The 20,130-nt window shown below is 42.4% G+C and overlaps 1 long non-coding RNA gene across 1 annotated transcript in view; it reads left to right on the top strand.

Annotated features, from left to right (window-relative positions):
- LOC137660141 (uncharacterized) overlaps window positions 1-20,130 on the top strand; it is a 184,549-nt gene that overhangs the window by 16,738 nt on the left and 147,681 nt on the right. The window contains exons 3-4 of the long non-coding RNA XR_011047621.1: window positions 2,500-2,656; window positions 19,278-19,434. This is a non-coding gene — a long non-coding RNA (uncharacterized lncRNA). The remainder of the gene's footprint in view (window positions 1-2,499; window positions 2,657-19,277; window positions 19,435-20,130) is intronic.

Genomic DNA, 20,130 nt, shown 5'->3' with positions numbered 1-20,130 from the left:
AATATGCTACCAAAACCCTTTGGGATAATACTAGGGAATTATCCTATTGAAAATGCCTCTGCCAGGTGATCTGCTGGACAGGTTTTCAATACCTGCTCAAGCACGATAGTTTCTTGTAGTGTCTGCAACCTCACCATCCTTGAGAGCTAAGGATGGGGGTTTTGGGAGAACCTACAGGTCTACCATTCCCTACCCCTCCCTGGTCCTAGCTTGGGTGAAGAGGGCATTTGGTGCTGATCATATGTATATGTGGTAATTCTCAGGAGCTTGTTAAGGTCCCTCGCTTCTGCCATTCATGAGTGGCCTTTAAACCCTAAAATCCAGAATCAAATCTTTTAAAGCAGTCTCAGAGGAAAGTGTCAGGAATGACTTTCTTTACTTTAAGGGCTGCTTATCTGGTCCCGTACAGCAAGGGAACCCTACTCTCTACAGGACCTCCACGGCTGTTTTATGATGTTCATTCGGGAACATTTAACATTTCACAATTTACATTGTTTGCTTACTGTTCGATCATCTTTGTCAAAACAGGAGAGTATCATTGATTGTGGGTTGGTAACTCCATATTCATGTGGGGGTGGGTGGTCAGGAAGAGTAAAATACAAATGGTTTAAGGAAAATGAGGGATCTTTACCCACACTGGAATGAGTGTTGTTGGCTTTTCAACTATTTGTTGTTATTATTATTATTATTATTATTATTATTATTATTATTATTATTATTATTATTATTATTATTATTATTATTATTATTATTGTTACTTGCTAAACTACATCCCTAGTTGGAAAAGCAGAATGCTATAAGCTCTAGGGCTCCAACAGGGATTATATCCCAGTGAGGAAAGGAAATAAGGAAACTTCAAGAAAAATAATTGACAATTAATATAAAATATCTTAAGAACAGAAACAACATTAAAATAAATATTTCATATAAACTATATAAACTTTAAGAAAAACAAGGGGAAGAGAAATAAAATAGAATAGTGTGCCCAAGTGCACCCTCAAGCAAGAGAACTCTACCCCAAGACAGTGAAAGACCATGGTAAAGAGGCTATAGCACTATCCAAGATTAGAGAACAATCGTTTGATTTTGTAGTGTCCTTCTCCTAGAAGAGCTCTGCAATGTAATTGTTCAGTGGCTTCTCACTTGGTAGGGGTAGAATAGATTTTTTAGTTATGGTAAGCAACTCTTCTAGGTAAAGGACACTTCACTAGAAAGGCAACATCTCCCTCTCCATGCAACCATGTACTGGACTGTATTAATCTCTTCCAGAAATGGATCCCCAATATTTACAAGAAATCACTCTGAAGTGGTGTAAGCAAAAGTCGTGATTAACGTCCTGTGGGCGTATATTATAGGTATTTCCATACCAAATTTCAGGTCGTGATTTAAATATCAGGGCATAAGAGCAAAAAATGCAAATTTTTGGTCTATAAAAAGTTGAAAATCTAAAAATAATCATTAATTTTTTTTGTTTAAAAATAAACAGATGGCAAAATTAACCATTTTGAAGAAACCTGTTCCGAAAATGTCGAGACTTTCTATTGGTATTTATCTAGGGCACCTCGGTATGAAATTTCAATTCATTTGGTTGTAATACCAGGGCGCAGGTGACCAGAATATAATTTATTTTGTCAGAAAATGGCAAAAAAAAACTAAAATTAATTTGGTATGTATCAAAAGAAAAAATTTAAACTCATCTGGGTATTTACCCACTCGACCTCTGTGCCAAATTTCAAGTCATTTGGCCCAGCAATGACCAAGATGAATTGATTGGAAGGTTTGGCAGCAGGAGGCGAAGAAACATTCAGACAAAAAAAATATATGTCCCTCACATGGAGTGGGGTATGAAAATCAAACCATTGTTCTTTAGTCTCGGGTAATGCTGTAGTCTCTGTACCATGGTTTTTCACTGTCTTGGGTTAGAGTTCTTGTGTTAGAGGGTACACTTAGGCACAACATTCTTTCCTTTATTTCCTTCCCCTACTGGGCTATTTTCCTTGTTGGAGCCCTTGGGCTTTTAGCATCCTGATTTCCCAACTAGGGTTGCATCTGGTATACAAGCTTTGAGATAAATTATTTAATCATACTGAATGGAAATTGATATACGATGAGTAATTGGTCCTTAACCCTTTTACCCCCAAAGGACGTACTGGTACGTTTCACAAAACTCATCCCTTTACGCCCATGGACGTACCGGTACGTCCTTGCAGAAAACTGCTATTTGATTTTTTTTTTGCATATTTTTGATAATTTTTTGAGAAACTTCAGGCATTTTCCAAGAGAATGAGACCAATCTGACCCCCCTCTGATGAAAATTAAGGCTGTTAAAGCAATTTAAAAGAAATATACTGCAAAATGTGCTTGAAAAAACAAATTAAAACAAAAATGTCATATGAGGTCTGTGTGAAGAAATTGCTATTTTTTCTTTATAAATTATGTAAATCACTTAGCAATATACTGTACATGTAATATTTGGAATAAAAATTTATTTACTTTCAGATCTATACACTATCAAGCTTTTGGAAGCGGAACGACTATGCTGAGCTTCCGCTGATGAGGAACTCCTCACTCCCTCTTCAGAGGAGAGGAGGAAGAAGCCAAAGCTTCTCAAGGGGGAGGAACCGTGGATTTCTGCCTTGAATCTGCTGGTGGAGTAGTTAGTATTTTTTAATTCATGTTTGATTAAGCACTGGTAGGTGGTTGTGCATTTTAATGCTCTGGTAAAGTGTAATACTGTATATTATATAGAATATAAAAGTTACTTTAGTGAGGAGGGAATTAATTTTCAAAGCAATCTTAATATTAGTTCCAAACAATCATAGGCTGTTTATTTCATTGTATTAGGCGAGTATTTAAGGTAAATCATTTTTATCTCTTAGCCTCGTGCGGGTCCAGTATCATAGCACTGCATGTTACAAGGGTCATTTTGGATATTGGCTGCACCATACTACTTTTCACAATTTCTCTCCTCTGCTCTGAAGGATCTCCCTATTTAGAGCTCTGGGTCTTATAGCTGAAATTCTGTATCACAAATCACAGCTCCTAAGCTACAATGGCAATATCATTTCCATTTGTTGGAGGGTTGTGCCATCAGTGCCCCTCCTCCAGGGCACTGTAGGCATTGCTTAAGTCTTTGCAGCATTCCATTGGCACCTTCCATATATCGTTCTACTTTATCTCGATTCCAGGTTCCTTTCTTCCGTCTTTGCTGTCCAGTCTCTTACCCTTTACTGTTTATCATAGCTGCTCAGTTTTCCTGCACTGGAAATGGGTTCACAGACCCCAGTATTGTCTTATATAGCACAGATTCATAAATCATATCTGTCAGTGTGATCCAAAGACTCATATAGTCTTGAAAATTTTTTATCTTGTGTCTTTCCAGGTTCTTTCTTGATCAACTTCTTATTTCACTTGGTTTCCTTTTGGTTGACTATTCAGTTGGTAATGTGAAATGTGTAGGGGTTATATACCTGGCAGTCTTTTGTGTGATTGCCCTCTAAATGAAGTTTTTCAATATTAATCTTACCCGATGATCATGTAGCTGTCAACTCCGTTGCCCGACAGAAATCTACGGTCGGGATACGCCAGCGATCGCTATACAGGTGGGGGTGTACTCACCAGCGCCATCTGTGGTCAGGTACTCCAGTACTTCTTGTCAACAAGACCTCAATTTTTCCTCTGTCGTGCCACCGGCAAGACCTACATGGATACGCTGTTGATTTTGGAGTCTTTTGTTCACGATTTGGTGAAGTATTTGCTCTGAAATTTAGCCTTCGCTGTACAGGAAGCTTTAGCCTTAGCTTAGCAAGCTTTTGGTATTAATTGATTCATTGGTTAACGATCTTTGCTTTACTTTGGAATTCCCCCTTTGACTACTTCTAAAATTCAAGATGTCTGACCATTCCCAAGTTCCTAAATACAGGCGATGTAGTGTTAGGACTTGTAATAGGCGTCTTCCGAAGGCCTCTGTTGATCCTCACACCGTATGTTCCAATTGTAGGGGAAAATCCTGTCAATTGGAAGATCGATGTGGGGAATGTGCTGGGCTTTCGGAATTCGATTTTAATGAATTCCTCAGATATACTCGTAGGTTAGAGAAGGAGAGAGATAGGAGGAGTTCTTCTCGCTCTTTGGATATTTCCTCTCCCCATGCCCCTCAACCTTTTCCTTCCCCTGTGGTGGTGACCCCCGAACCTGCTACGAGTGCTCAGCCTGCAATGGCTGATATGTTGCGTGCCATTCAGGCTCTCGGTGATAAGGTGGAGTCGTTGGTTAGTGACCGCAATCAGCTCTTGGCAGATGTCAGAGAGCTGAAAGCGAAGAGTGCAGTGGGAAGTGTTAGTGCTAGTGCTGTGCATAGTGTCAGTGTCAGTGTTGCGCATGAGGATACATCTGTGCGTGCCAGTCGTCCTCCCAGTCCGGGACCTCTTGCAAGCTCCCAAGCCCAGGGGAGAAGCAATGTCGAAGGACCAAAGGGTTCGGCAGGCCTTGATCGGCGCACAGATGTATCCTCAGTGGTTGCGGACGTATCTGCTAAGGATCGTCCCTTCCACTCCCAGACGAATGAGCCCTTACATTCCTCGTCTGTGGAAGAGGTTTCCAGGAGGAAACGGTGGACAAAGGTCTCTCGACCGCTCAAACGTAAGGTCCCATCCGAGCTAGTCCAACGGCCCAGGTGTAGCCACTGGGTCAGTTCGGACTCGCCGCAGTCATCTGATGACTGCACACCTCCCAAGAGAGGTAGAGTGGTCCCTCAACAGGCCTCTGCTCCAACCACAGTAGACCCTAAGTGGTCCATGCTGCAGACTATGCAGTCTCAGCTTGCGGCTTTTATGCAGGAGTATCAGGCAGAGAAGGTTAACACCCCTCCTCCTGTGAGAGCTCCTCCACCGTTGCGCAGTCCTCACTGCCAGACGCATGTTCGTGCTGCACCTTCTGCTTACATGCGTGAGCTGCCGCATCGGGAGTTGCCGGGTTCCAGCACTATGCGGCATTCTCCTCAGCCCATGCAGCATGCTCTGCAGACCTTACAGCATGCTCCGCATACCATGCAGCATGAGCCGCATTCCATGCAGCATGAGCCTCATACCATGCAGCATGAGCCTCATACCATGCAGCATGAGCCTCATCCCATGCAGCATGAGCCGCATGCCATGCAGCATGAGCCGCATGCCATGCAGCATGAGCCGCATACCATGCAGCATGAGCCGCATCCCATGCAGCATGAGCCGCATGCCATGCAGCATGAGCCGCATGCCTTACAGCATGCTCTGCATACCACACCGCATGCTCCTCAGCCCACCGCAGACCCTCCCTCACACCGGCCCTCTGCTTTTGTTGTTGCCAGCTCACAGTCTGTCCAGCAGAGGCATGATGATGGATCCGCAGGTACGCATGCACCCGTTCTGCAGGATTCAGCCGTTCAGCTTGCTGCTCTGCCTTTGCCTCTTACAACTCAACTGTCGGGTGAGGAGGTTTCTGAGGATGAAGCTGCTCATCTAGATGATCCTCATTCTGATGTTGAAGGACACAAGTCTTCGCCACCCTCCTTAGACTTCCGCAAAGTCCTTGCTTTGTTCAGAGAGTTGTACCCTGAACACTTTGTGTCTGCAACCCCTCGTTCTCCTCCCTCCGAGTTTGCTCTGGGCATGCAGTCTACTGCGCCTGCCTTCACCAAGCTTGTTCTCGCCAGATCATCAAGGAGAGCTTTGAGGGTTATGGGGGATTGGTTGCAGTCCAAGAAGCAACTGGGAAGGACCTCTTTTGTGTTTCCTCCTCCCAAGCTGGCTTCTAAGTCGGGCGTCTGGTATGCCACGGGAGAGGAACCTGGCTTGGGGGTTCCTGCCTCTGCCCAGGCCGACTTCTCAAGTCTGGTTGACTCTCCCCGCAGGTTGGCTATGAGACGTTCGAAGATCTGCTGGTCCTCTTCAGATCTTGATCACATGTTAAAGGGAGTCTTTCGTGCCTTCGAGATATTCAACTTCCTCGATTGGTGTCTGGGAGCCTTAAGCAGGAAGACTGCCCCTTCTGACAAGGACTCAGCCATGCTGATCATGTCCAGCATGGACAAGGCAATACGGGATGGGTCTGGCGAGCTTGCGGCTTCTTATGTATCAGGGGTCCTCAAGAAAAGAGAACATCTGTGCTCCTTCTTATCTGCTGGTATCACCCCTTGCCAGAGGTCAGAGTTGCTGTTTGCTCCTCTTTCCAAGTGTCTGTTTCCGGAGGAGTTAATTAAGGGGATGGCTGCCTCTCTTCTCCAGAAGGATACGCATGACCTCATGGCTTCTTCTGTACGTAAGGCTAAGACCTTACCTTCCGTGACTAAACCTTACCGCCCCCTAGCAGTTGATACACCTGCTTCCAGGTTCATCCCGCCCTTTCGTGGCAGAACCTCCAGCAGAGGAGGTACCCGTGCAGACAGTCACCGTGGCAAGTCCAAGAAGGGTTCCAAGTCCACAAGAGGCAAGTTTTGACTGCCTTCCTCTCCGGACAGCTGTAGGAGCCAGACTCAAGACCTTCTGGCAAGCTTGGGAGAGCAGAGGTGCAGACGCTCAGTCTGTGAAGTGGCTGAGGGAGGGATACAGAATTCCGTTCTGCCGCAATCCCCCTCTAGCTACATCTCCCATCAACCTCTCTCCCAACTACAAGGAGAAGGACAAGAGGCTAGCGTTGCAACAAGAGGTGTCGCTCTTGCTACAAAAGGAGGCAGTGGTCATAGTCCGGGACCATCAATCCTCGGGCTTTTACAACCGTCTCTTCCTGGTAGCCAAGAAGACAGGAGGTTGGAGACCGGTGCTGGACGTCAGTGCGCTCAATGCTTATGTCACCAAGCAGACGTTCACGATGGAGACGACGAAGTCGGTCCTAGCAGCGGTCAGGCAGGAGGACTGGATGGTCTCGTTAGACCTGAAAGACGCATACTTTCACGTCCCCATCCATCCAGACTCCCAACCTTTCCTGAGATTCGTCTATGGAAAGGTTGTGTACCAGTTCCAAGCCCTGTGCTTTGGCCTAAGCACGGCACCTCTTGTGTTTACGCGACTGATGAGGAATATTGCGAAATTCCTTCACTTGGCAGACATCAGAGCCTCCCTCTATTTAGACGACTGGCTTTTAAGAGCTCCCACAAGTCGTCGCTGTCTGGAGAATCTCAGATGGACTATGGATCTGACCAAGGAACTGGGCCTCCTGGTCAATTTAGAGAAGTCCCAGCTCGTCCCATCCCAGACCATTGTTTACCTGGGTATGGAGATTCAGAGTCGAGCTTTTCGGGCTTTTCCGTCGGCCCCAAGGATCAACCAAGCCCTAGAGTGCATCCTGAGCATGCTGAGAAGGAACCGATGCTCAGTAAGGCAGTGGATGAGTCTCACAGGGACACTTTCATCGCTGGCCCTGTTCATCGAGTTAGGAAGACTCCACCTCCGCCCCCTTCAGTATCATCTGGCTGCTCACTGGATCAAGGATATGACGCTAGAGACGGTCTCAATTCCTGTTTCCGAAGAGATGAGGTCTACTCTAACGTGGTGGAAGAACAGCATTCTTCTCAAGGAAGGTCTTTCGTTAGCTGTTCAGACCCCCGACCACCGTCTCTTCTCAGACGCATCAGACTCGGGCTGGGGTGCGACATTGGACGGACAGGAATGCTCGGGAACATGGAATCAGGAGCAAAGGACACTTCACATCAATTGCAAGGAGTTGTTGGCGGTTCATCTGGCCTTAATGAACTTCAAGTCCCTCCAGCTAAACAAGGTGGTGGAGGTGAACTCCGACAACACCACAGCCTTGGCTTACATCTCCAAGCAGGGGGGGACTCATTCGAGGAAGTTGTTCGAGATCGCAAGGGACCTCCTCATTTGGTCAAAAGATCGAAGGCTCACGCTGGTAACGAGGTTCATTCAGGGCGATATGAATGTCATGGCAGATCGCCTCAGCCGGAAGGGTCAGGTCATCCCCACAGAGTGGACCCTTCACAAGAATGTTTGCAGCAGACTTTGGTCCCTGTGGGGTCAGCCAACGATAGATCTGTTCGCTACCTCGATGACCAAGAGGCTCCCATTGTATTGTTCTCCGATTCCAGACCCGGCAGCAGTTCACGTGGATGCCTTTCTGCTGGATTGGTCCCATCTCGACCTGTATGCATTCCCGCCGTTCAAGATTGTCAACAGGGTACTTCAGAAGTTCGCCTCTCACAAAGGGACACGGCTGACGTTGGTTGCTCCCCTCTGGCCCGCGAGAGAATGGTTCACAGAGGTACTGCAATGGCTGGTCGACGTTCCCAGGACTCTCCCTCTAAGAGTGGACCTTCTGCGTCAACCTCACGTAAAGAAGGTACACCCAAGCCTCCACGCTCTTCGTCTGACTGCCTTCAGACTATCGAAAGACTCTCAAGAGCTAGAGGCTTTTCGAAGGAGGCAGCCAGAGCGATTGCTAGAGCTAGGAGGACATCCACTCTCAGAGTCTATCAATCTAAATGGGAAGTCTTCCGAAGCTGGTGCAAGGCCAATGCAGTTTCCTCAACCAGTACCACTGTAACCCAGATTGCTGACTTCCTGTTACATCTAAGGAACGTTAGATCCCTATCAGCTCCTACGATCAAGGGTTACAGAAGTATGTTGGCAGCGGTTTTCCGCCACAGAGGCTTGGATCTTTCCTCCAACAAAGATCTGCAGGACATCCTTAGGTCTTTTGAGACCTCTAAGGAACGTCGGTTGTCCACTCCAGGCTGGAATCTAGACGTGGTCCTAAGGTTCCTGATGTCATCTAGATTTGAACCGCTCCAATCAGCCTCTTTCAAGGACCTCACATTAAAAACTCTTTTCCTCGTATGCCTAGCAACAGCTAAGAGAGTAAGTGAGATCCACGCCTTCAGCAGGAACATAGGTTTCACATCGGAAACGGCTACATGTTCCTTGCAGCTCGGTTTTTTGGCTAAAAACGAGCTTCCTTCACGTCCTTGGCCTAAATCGTTCGAGATCCCTAGCCTATCCAACTTGGTGGGTAACGAGCTGGAGAGAGTACTTTGCCCAGTCAGAGCTCTTAGGTACTATCTGAAAAGGTCAAAACCCTTACGAGGACAATCAGAAGCCTTATGGTGTGCTGTTAAGAAGCCTTCGCTACCAATGTCTAAGAACGCAGTTTCTTACTACATCAGGCTTCTGATTAGAGAAGCTCATTCTCATATGAAGGAAGAAGACCTTGCTTTACTGAAGGTAAGGACACATGAAGTGAGAGCTGTGGCTACTTCAGTGGCCTTCAAACAGAACCGTTCTCTGCAGAGTGTTATGGATGCAACCTATTGGAGAAGCAAGTCAGTGTTCGCATCATTCTATCTCAAAGATGTCCAGTCTCTTTACGAGAACTGCTACACCCTGGGACCATTCGTAGCAGCGAGTGCAGTAGTAGGTGAGGGCTCAGCCACTACATTCCCATAATCCCATAACCTTTTTAACCTTTCTCTTGATTGCTTTTATTGTTGTTTTTGGGTTGTACGGTCGGCTAAGAAGCCTTCCGCATCCTGGTTGATTTGGCGGGTGGTCAATTCTTTCTTGAGAAGCGCCTAGGTTAGAGGTTGTGATGAGGTCCTTTAGTATGGGTTGCAGCCCTTTATACTTCAGCACCTAAGAGTCGTTCAGCATCCTAAGAGGACCGCTACGCTCAGTAAGGAAGACGTACTTATTAAAGGCAGAGTAATGGTTCAAGTCGACTTCCTTACCAGGTACTTATTTATTTTATATTGTTATTTTGAATAACTAATAAAAATGAAATACGGGATACTTAGCTTCTTTGTTAACATGTATACTGGTCTCCACCCACCACCCTTGGTGTGAATCAGCTACATGATCATCGGGTAAGATTAATATTGAAAAATGTTATTTTCATTAGTAAAATAAATTTTTGAATATACTTACCCGATGATCATGATTTAAAGGACCCGCCCTTCCTCCCCATAGAGAACCAGTGGACCGAGGAGAAAATTGAGGTCTTGTTGACAAGAAGTACTGGAGTACCTGACCACAGATGGCGCTGGTGAGTACACCCCCACCTGTATAGCGATCGCTGGCGTATCCCGACCGTAGATTTCTGTCGGGCAACGGAGTTGACAGCTACATGATCATCGGGTAAGTATATTCAAAAATTTATTTTACTAATGAAAATAACATTTTAGCCTGTTTGGATAAACTTCTAGTTCATTTTTGAAGGTACTTGGTCCAAAATAGTTGGCAATATGTTATTCATTTTTTTGCCTTTCAACTTTTAATTCTTTCCATTTGATCCTCGTTACCATTGAGAAGTGCCACTCTTAATGTAACATTACTATTTTGAACTTAATTGAAATTTTTCTTTTATTAAGCAATACAGTACTTGGGTGTTGCATGTGTTTTTCTGTCAACTCTCAATTGAAGGTATTCTCTTGGGAGCTCCATTCCTTTTGTAAGTTGGTAATGTCCAGATACATCACCCTTATAATGAACTCTTTCCCCTGTGACCGCAAAGACTTCCATCTTCTCTTGTCATGCTGTATTGTTATAGCCACAAGCAACATGCTCTTTGGAATCTCATTCCTTTTGTAAGTAGGCAATGTCCAGATACATCCCCTTTATAATGAACCTTTTCCCCTGTGACCTCAAAGACTTCCATCTTCTCCTGTCATGCTGTATTGTTATAGACACCAGCAACATTGTTTTCCCCATTAATTTGCATCCTTACATAGTGGTGGTTGTCTTATTTATACCAACGCTTTTGGATGTTATGGTGCAATTTTTATACAAAATAATCCACTTTTGGTTAACCTTGAGCTAGAACTGTTTCTTTACTTACTTTTACTTTACTTTGATGGCTGCTTTTCCCGTCCCATACAGCAGGGGAACCCCACTCTCTACAGGACCTCCACTGTCGTTTACCTTGTTCGTTCAGAGTATTAACATTTCGTATTGCATATTGTTCATTTACTGTTGCATCGTCACTGTCAAAAGACTCATGAAATAAGAAAGTCTTCAGTTTCCTCTTAAAAGCCTTAATGTCTTCAATCATTCGAATGTTTCGTGGAGCTTATTATATAGTCTCGAGGCTGCATATTTAAAGGCTCTGGAGCCTAAAGTAGACATACATCTAGGTTCCAACAGTTTAAAGCCATCTGTAATTATTATCGTGTCGACACGATTTGTTGGCTGCGCAATGTGTAACAATTCTCTTAAGTATTTTGGACACCCGGTTCTGATTACTGCCATCCATTTTAATTTGTTGGTTAATCTGGAATTAATGTTCAATTTACCTTCTGTATCACATTTGGTTATCATTTTCTTATGTTGGTCCAACAGCATTTTTTCTCTCACCCTTTATTTTGTGGGTAAAGTAAAGGTATCTTTTAATTCCACAGCACAGTACAGTAATCTTTCAGCCATCTCAGTGTTATGTTCCAAGTCCCTCTGTGAAAGGTGTAAAGTACATGCAGATATCAAAGATGTTTTTCTTTTTTCTTTTTTTTATAATTTTTCATATTTGTTTAAGCTTTTATAAACCCAATAAAGTCGATTTAGAATAAAATAGTTGGTATATAAAGAGGAGGCCGTGATATAGATTTACAGGTCTTCATGAATCCAAGATGTACTAAGAAATCAATCGGTGAACCACAATATGGTGGGTGATTACTTTAGAAATCTATCTGGTTTCTCTAAACTTGTAATTAAGGATGATTACTTGAGCAGTATAAACTGCAACATTTTGGCCTATAATATTCCTCTCCTTGGTTTGACTGCTCCTCAGACAGCATGCTAGATATGATGTTGAGTCATGTGCGTCTAGTATATCTTAAGGAATCGCCGTACCAACGAAATTTGAAATTTTCATCTAAAGAGCAATGGCATCAATAATCATCCAAAATCTAATACAGTAATATATCTGATCCTTTAAATAGAAAAATGTCCAACCTAATTCCCACCCTTCTAGTGGATTAATATTCTTCCTTTCTCCCAGCTTGCTGTCTTACCTCTATGTACTTCATAGGGGTCAAGTGTCTTCAATGCAGTTCTTATCCTGTTTAGGTGTTGTGATCATGCATTGTCCAGCAGCAAATATTCTCGCTTCTATTTTTGGTTGATTTGATGTCTTTCATTTTGATGGGATTGTGATCCTTATTATCCTAAATTTTAAATTACTAATTATTCAGAAAATTACTTCACTTTTACTTTATTTTAAGGGCTGGTTTCCTGGTCCTATAGCACGGGAACCTTATGCACTACAAGGATGTTTGTCATTTACAGTCTTATGTATTTAGAGTAATACACAGCTTATTCCATGTTTATTGTCAAATCCACATTATTGAAGCACTTTAAAAAACAAGAATGTCTTCAGTTTCTTCTTGAAAGTTTTGTCTTCAGTCTTTTGGATACTTAGTGGAAGCTTGTTATATAGTCTTGGAGCCTCATGTTGAAAATTGTAGATCCTGCTGTTAGACATGCATCTTGGCTCCAATAATTTGAAACTATCTTTAACTATTCTTTTGTTTACACGATTCATTGGCCGCACAATATGTAGCAATTCTCTCTTGATATTTTGGATGTCCGATAACTTGATGGGTTATTGCACAAACATTATCTTAAACTTTTCTAGCTTGAATAGACAGCCAATTTAATTCAATTAGTATAGGAATGATCCTTTCTCAGGGTGGAACACATTTTATCAATCTTCCTCCTCATGTTTATTATGTTTTGTAATTCCATGTGATTCCATAAGTTGCACTTTTGGTAGATTCTTGTGGATGGAGTTCCAATAGTCAATCTTGGTAAGAACACAGTTAATCACGGGTTTCTGTACAAAATATTCATCCAGTTACTTCTTTGCAAAAGCAGTGTTTCTAAAGTTATATCCAGTGTTTCTTACTACATTATGACTTTAAGCACTGAGAGATACATTACAGTCAAGTGATACCTCTAGGTCACAAAATTTACTTTATATTGGGATCAAGTTGTTAATATTTATGTATGTCGCCAAAAGTTCTTAAGTTGTTTTTCTTTAATTTAGTTGTATATTTGTCATCCATTCTCTAACACTGGTAAGAACCTGGTTTAAAGTTTCAGCAGTATCATCAATGTCATTTATGAAAAGTGAAGTTGTGTATCATGGGCAAACAGTTTAAACTCCAGTTCATACATTTGATAGATCTAAAGTATAGGTACAGAATAAGACTGGGCCTAGTACACTTCCCTTGGGTACCCTTCTTTTTAATTGTTCTCAAGATAAATGAGTTTCCAATTCGTAGACAGTAGTTTGTCAACCAAGTAATCTTAGATACTCAAGGGCTTGATCTTCGATACCATTGGCCCTTAAATCATTGAGTAGCAGTTCGTGCACTATCGAAAGTAGCGCCAAGATCGGGCAATATCAAGATACCAAATTTGTTTACATCCATCGTTTTGAACCGATCATTTACAACAGCAAATGAAATATGATTGTCTGTATGCTGAACAGTTGTCTGGCAATGCTTCGGATCTTAAAAAGTGACTAACTAGTTGTTCAAGAATGACATATTCCAGCAATTTTGAAAGGGCCGTTTACTATTGCCCTGTAATTGTTCAGTGGCTATTTTATTCTTGGTGGAAGAGAAACTAGATTATGGTAAGCAGCTCTTAACCCTTTTACCCCCAGGCTATTTGGAACTTTACAATCCTTAACCCCCAGGGGTTATTTTTTTCAAGCACATTTTGCAATATATTTTTTTTAAATTGCTCAAACAGCCTTAATTTTTGTCATAGAGAGGTTAGGTTGGTCTCATTCTCTTGGAAAATGCCTGAAGTTTCTCAAAAAATTATCAAAATTATGCAAAAAAAATTTTTAAATAGCAGTTTTTTGCAAGGACGTACCAGTACGTCCATGGGGGTAAAGGGATGAGTTTTGTTAACCGTACCAGTATATCCTTTGGGGGTAAAAGGGTTAAGAGGAGGACACTCCAAATTCTAACCATTGTTCTTTGGTCTAGGGTAGTGCCATAGCCTCTGAACCATGGTTTTCCACTGTCTTGGTCTTAAACCCCAGTCCAGCAGATTACCAGGCAGAGACATTTCCAATATGCTACCAAAACCCTTTGGGATAGTACTAGGGAATTAGCCTATTGAAAAAACCTCTGCCAGGCGATCTGCCGGACAGGTTTTCAATACCTGCTCAAGCACGATAGTTTCTTGTAGTGTCTGCAACCTCACCATCCTTGAGAGCTAAGGATGGGGGTTTTGGGGAACCTAAAGGTCTACCATTCCCTACCCCTCCCTGGTCCTAGCTTGGGTGAAGAGGGCATTTGGTGCTGATCATATGTATATGTGGTAATTCTCAGGAGCTTGCTAATGTCCCTTGCTTCTGCCATTCATGAGTGGCCTTTAAACCCTAAAATCCAGAATCAAATCTTTTAAAGCAGTCTCAGAGGAAAGTGTCAGGAATGACTTTCTTTACTTTAAGGGCTGCTTATCTGGTCCCGTACAGCAAGGGAACCCTACTCTCTACAGGACCTCCACGGCTGTTTTATGATGTTCATTCGGGAACATTTAACATTTCACAATTCACATTGTTTGCTTACTGTTCGATCATCTTTGTCAAAACAGGAGAGTATCATTGATTGTGGGTTGGTAACTCCATATTCGTGTGGGGGTGGGTGGTCGGGGAAAAGTAAAATACAAATGGTTTAAGGAAAATGAGGGATCTTTACCCACACTGGAATGAGTGTTGTTGGCTTTTCAACTATTTGTTGTTATTATTATTATTATTATTATTATTATTATTATTATTATTGTTGTTGTTGTTACTTGCTAAACTACATCCCTAGTTGGAAAATCACAATGCTATAAGTCCTAGGGCTCCAACAGGGATTATATCTCGGTGACAAAAGGAAATAAGGAAACTTCAAGAAAAGTAATTGACAACTAATATAAAATATTTCAACAACAGTAACAACATTAAAATAAATATTTCATATATAAACTATAAAAACTTTAAGAAAAACAAGAAGAAAAATAAAATAGAATAGTGTGCCCAAGTGCACCCTCAAGCAAGAGAACTCTACCCCAAGATACTGAAAGACCATGGTAAAGAGGCTATGGCACTATCCAAGATCAGAGAACAATCTTTTTATTTTGGAGTGTCCTTCTAGAAGAGCTGCACTCTAATTGTTCAGTGGCTTCTACTCACTTGGTAGGGGTAGAATAGATTTTTTAGTTATGGTAAGCAACTCTTCTAGAAAAAGGACACTTCACTAGAAAGGCAATATCTCCCTATCCATGCAACCATGTACTGGACTATATTAATCTTTTCCAGAAATGGATCCCCGATAGATTTACAAGAAATCACTCAAGTGGTGTAAAGCAAAAGTCGTAATTAACGTCCTGTGGGCGTATAATATAGGTATTTCCATACCAAATTTCAGGTCAAGTGATTTAAATACTAGGGCATAAGAGCAATGTCTGTATCCTGAACGAGATTTTGTTCTACGGTTTCCGCAATGTCGGCAATTATAGGGGCCGCCACTTGCCTAGGCACTGCTGCCGAAGATTTTGCGTTCGGGTAGATAAGATTACAATAATCTTCTGAGAGGACGTAGGGCTTCTTGGCCTTTACGTTACGGGCGAAGCCGCCTACCCACAATTTCAAAGTGGCTCTTGCTGAAGTTTTAGCCGCCTGGGGACTCTGAAAGGACGGGGATAAGGTTAGCAAACCCGAGGGACAAAATGATGAATGAACCCGAAGATTCATAACAGAAGTCAATGAGTATGTATAATATTGATGCCGCCCAGTGAAGGGAATGTAAATACAAAAATGACTGAAAGAGGCTCACCGAATCTGAAGCGAGGGTGGAGATAAGGTCATAACAGGTAAGGCAGTTGTCAGGGTGCCATACAACAATATCGTCCATCTGGATCCCACAGTCCGCGTGGGACCGACAGACTGCATGTCCGCAAGGCTGTTGAAGGACGGCCGCGCAGGCTGTCATCCGGCAACGGACCACCTGTAAAAGGAATAGTCCATGAGCATCTACTAGTTTCTCTATAAGGGGTCCTGGAGGGTCCGGGACCTGCCAGTTAATAAAATAAATGTATAGCCTTAGACTAAACATGCAGAGAACTGAGACTATTCCAAGAGCAATCCGGCAGAGCCGGGGATGAAAAAGGATGCAAAAAACAGTGATGAATAATTATAATCATAACTAGTTCCGGGGCCCCCGGGGCCGGGGAACAGGGTTGGTAAAGTAAACAAAGTAAACTTAAAGTAAACTTAAAGTAACTTAAGATACATCCTTAAAATACATAAATAGAGAACGCCAATTATGATCTGAAACTAATGTCTGTAATGAATAGGGCTCCCGGAGGGAGGATATTAATCAAAACTGTCAGTGTCAACAGATCTTGTAGTTAAGAGCCCGGCGGCTCCGATGTCTGATGACGGGAGGGTACAACGGGAGAGCGCGGGGGGAGCCAATGGAACCCCCACTACCCTACCGGAGGTACCGGGACGAAGGTAATGATTCATGTCGAATATAATATAATGATATGGGATATTAATAAGTCCTATACGGACGATAATAGCAGGAGGTACCGTAGGTGGGGACACTCCTAATACAAGTGCTCATTCTAACAACCGTAGCTAAAAGCAAGGTTACACCAAGGTGCAGTTATACCGACTAATCACGTGTGATAGTCCCCGGTGGTCCCGGCCCTCCCCCTCCCCGACCGATGGCCAATCGGGGCGACGGGAGGGGGGGAGACGAAACCGCCCGGTATGAATGAATGAGACTAAGTCACACCCCGTTGGTACACTCAGTCCTCAATATGTCGGAACGTTGAGGGAAGACTGAGGAACAAGCATACTTGACCCGTATGTCATAACCAACAACCATCGAGTGAGAGGAAGGGTGTACACTGGAGGGGGGCGATGGAATAGCCTCCCCAACCTGTGGGGGGGGGGGGGGGTATGGTACCGGGGAATCGCCAGTGCGTAGTGGTAGACAGGGCTACCAACTGGAGATCCCCTCAACATGACATGAAAATCCCAAAAATATGATCATAACGGAGTTAAGCAATAAATATACAGTAATATCAATGCACAAATACATAAAAATAATTAATGAATTAAAAGCGAAATCACGTAAGTAAGGTTAGGCATGCAGAAATAATATGGCGAGAGAGGGACTCGAGCGAGTGGTAAGGGAGGAGCATGACGCCATCAGCAGATGGAAAGCAGGGGTACCAACCTAGTTACTGAAGCGGTAGATCGAACAGTAAAAACAACAAAATACGCGAGAGTCCCACTCGAACCAAATGTAAAACTAGGTGGAGCGTAATAAAACTAAAAGGTTTAATAATAATAAGTGAGATGGTCGTCATTAACGCTCCTAGAACTAGCGAAACAATCTCAATGGTGACGCTATCCACCAACATGCACGAATGCAGGCATACCAACATAACCTACTCCTGATGAAACGCTAACACCGATATCATAGGATAACATAAAATAAATGCTATATGAAAGCATAAAGTCGGTGTACTATATGAATATAAGGAAAAAACTCCTAAATGTTCGAACGAATATTAATGACGGACGAACTAACGAGAAAAAAGGGCAGAGGCGAAAGAAAGAACGGGGACGCCGCTCATATATAAATACTTCTCAATAATAAAAACAAAGGTTACACTGCCCAATCTCGCTAAAACTCATGGATAAAGTACTTAACTTCGATGGGGTAACTTGGGAATCGGCCATCGAGAGAAAGTTGATGATAAATCCAATGAAAACACGAGAAAAAACACGTTGGACTTATACAAATCAGGTGCTAGAAAGGAGTGATGGGCAAGCGTGGGTAGAGTTAGTAGTACTGGTCTGCGAGGCAGGGGAGGTTGAACTGCACCTCACTATTGAGGGATTTCGAAGAGGAGAAGTCTAAATGGTACGAGACCTCTGGTATTTCGCCCCAGTCTATACCGACACCATTAGGTGAGCGAGCTAGTTCAACCTAGCATTCCTATACATTTTTTCTCTGGTAATATTAGCAGTTATATTCCTTTGAAATGGTGCTTAAGGAGCATTTCACTGGGCGGCACAGGGATTGAGCCCAGAAAATGCAATTTTTTGGTCTATAAAGAGTAAAAATTCTAAAAATCATTTTAAAGTAATGCATACAAAAAAAATGACTTACATCTTGTGGACATATATCATACAAAATTTCAGATCATTTGGTTTACATGTGAGGGCACATGAGCCGAAAATGTAAATGTTTTGTCTAAAAATGAAATAGAATTGCAAAATTAAACATTTTGAAGAAACTTGTTCCAAAAATGTTTAGACTTTCTATTGGTATTCATCTAGGGCACCTCGGTATCAATTTTCAATTCATTTGGTTGTAATACCAGGGCACAGGAGACCAAAATATAATTTCTTTTGTCAGAAAATGGCAAAAAAACCAATTTTGGTATGTATCAAAAGAAAAAATTTAAACTCATCTGGGTATTTACCCACTCGACCTCTGTGCCAAATTTCAAGTCATTTGGCCCAGCAATGACCAAGATGAATTGATTGGAAGATTTGGCAGCAGGAGGTGAAGAAACATTCAAGAAAAACAATATATGTCCCTCACATGGAGTGAGGTATGAAAATCAAACCATTGTTCCTTAGTCTCGGGTAATGCCGTAGTCTCTGTACCATGGTTTTTCACTGTCTTGGGTTAGAGTTCTTGTGCTAGAGGGTACACTTAGGCACAACATTCTTTCCTTTATTTCCTTTCCTCACTAGGCTATTTTCCTTGTTGGAGCCCTTGGGCTTTTAGCATCTTGATTTCCCAACTAGGGTTGCATCTGGTATACAAGCTTTGAGATAAATTATTTAATCTTACTGAATGGAACTTGATGTACGACGAGTAATTGGTCCTTAACCCTTTTACCCCCAAAGGACGTACTGGTACGTTCCACAAAACTCATCCCTTTACCCGCATGGACGTACCGGTACGTCCTTGCAGAAAACTGTTATTTGAATTTTTTTTTGCATATATTTGATAATTTTTTGAGAAACTTCAGGCATTTTCCAAGAGAATGATACCAATCTGACCCCCCTCTGATGAAAATTAAGGCTGTTAAAGCAATTTAAAAGAAATATACTGCAAAATGTGCTTGAAAAAACAAATTAAAACAAAAATGTCATATGAGGTCTGTGTGAAGAAATTGCTATTTTTTCTTTATAAATTATGTAAATCACTTAGCAATATACTGTACATGTAATATTTGGAATAAAAATTTATTTACTTTCAGATCTATACACTATCAAGCTTTTGGAAGCGGAACGACTATGCTGAGCTTCCGCTGATGAGGAACTCCTCACTCCCTCTTCAGAGGAGAGGAGGAAGAAGCCAAAGCTTCTCGAGGGGGAGGAACCGTGGATTTCTGCCTTGAATCTGCTGGTGGAGTAGTTAATATTCTTTAATTCATGTTTGATTAAGCACTGGTAGGTGGTTGTGCATTTTAATGCTCTGGTAAAGTGTAATACTGTATATTATATAGAATATAAAAGTTACTTTAGTGAGGAGGGAATTAATTTTCAAAGCAATCTTAATATTAGTTCCAAACAATCATAGGCTGTTTATTTCATTGTATTAGGCGAGTATTTAAGGTAAATTATTTTTATCTCTTAGCCTCGTGCGGGTCCAGTATCATAGCACTGCATGTTACAAGGGTCCTTTTGGATATTGGCTGCACCATACTTCCTTTCACAATTTCTCCTCTTTATCAGATGTCTTTAAACTTAATTATATAACAGCGGGGATTTCCTCCTAAGTTTGCACCTCTGCTCTGAAGGATCTCCCCATTTAGAGCTCTGGGTCTTATAGCTGAAATTCTGTATCACAAATCACAGCTCCTAAGCTACAATGGCAATATCATTTCCCTTCCAGTTTACTATAGAATTGATATCTCGACTGCCATGTTGACGCATATTTCCATTTGTTGGAGGGTTGTGCCATCAGTGCCCCTCCTCCAGGGCACTGTAGGCATTGCTTAAGTCTTTGCAGCATTCCATTGGCACCTTCTATATATCGTTCTACTTTATCTCAATTCCAGGTTCCTTTCTTCCGTCTTTGCTGTCCAGTCTCTTACCCTTTACTGTTTA

Source organism: Palaemon carinicauda, chromosome 20 (assembly GCF_036898095.1).
Source record: "Palaemon carinicauda isolate YSFRI2023 chromosome 20, ASM3689809v2, whole genome shotgun sequence".
NCBI classification, from domain to species: Eukaryota; Metazoa; Arthropoda; class Malacostraca; order Decapoda; family Palaemonidae; genus Palaemon; species Palaemon carinicauda.
Note: the sequence above shows the minus strand (reverse complement) of the source record. Positions and strands in the feature narration are given on the sequence as shown.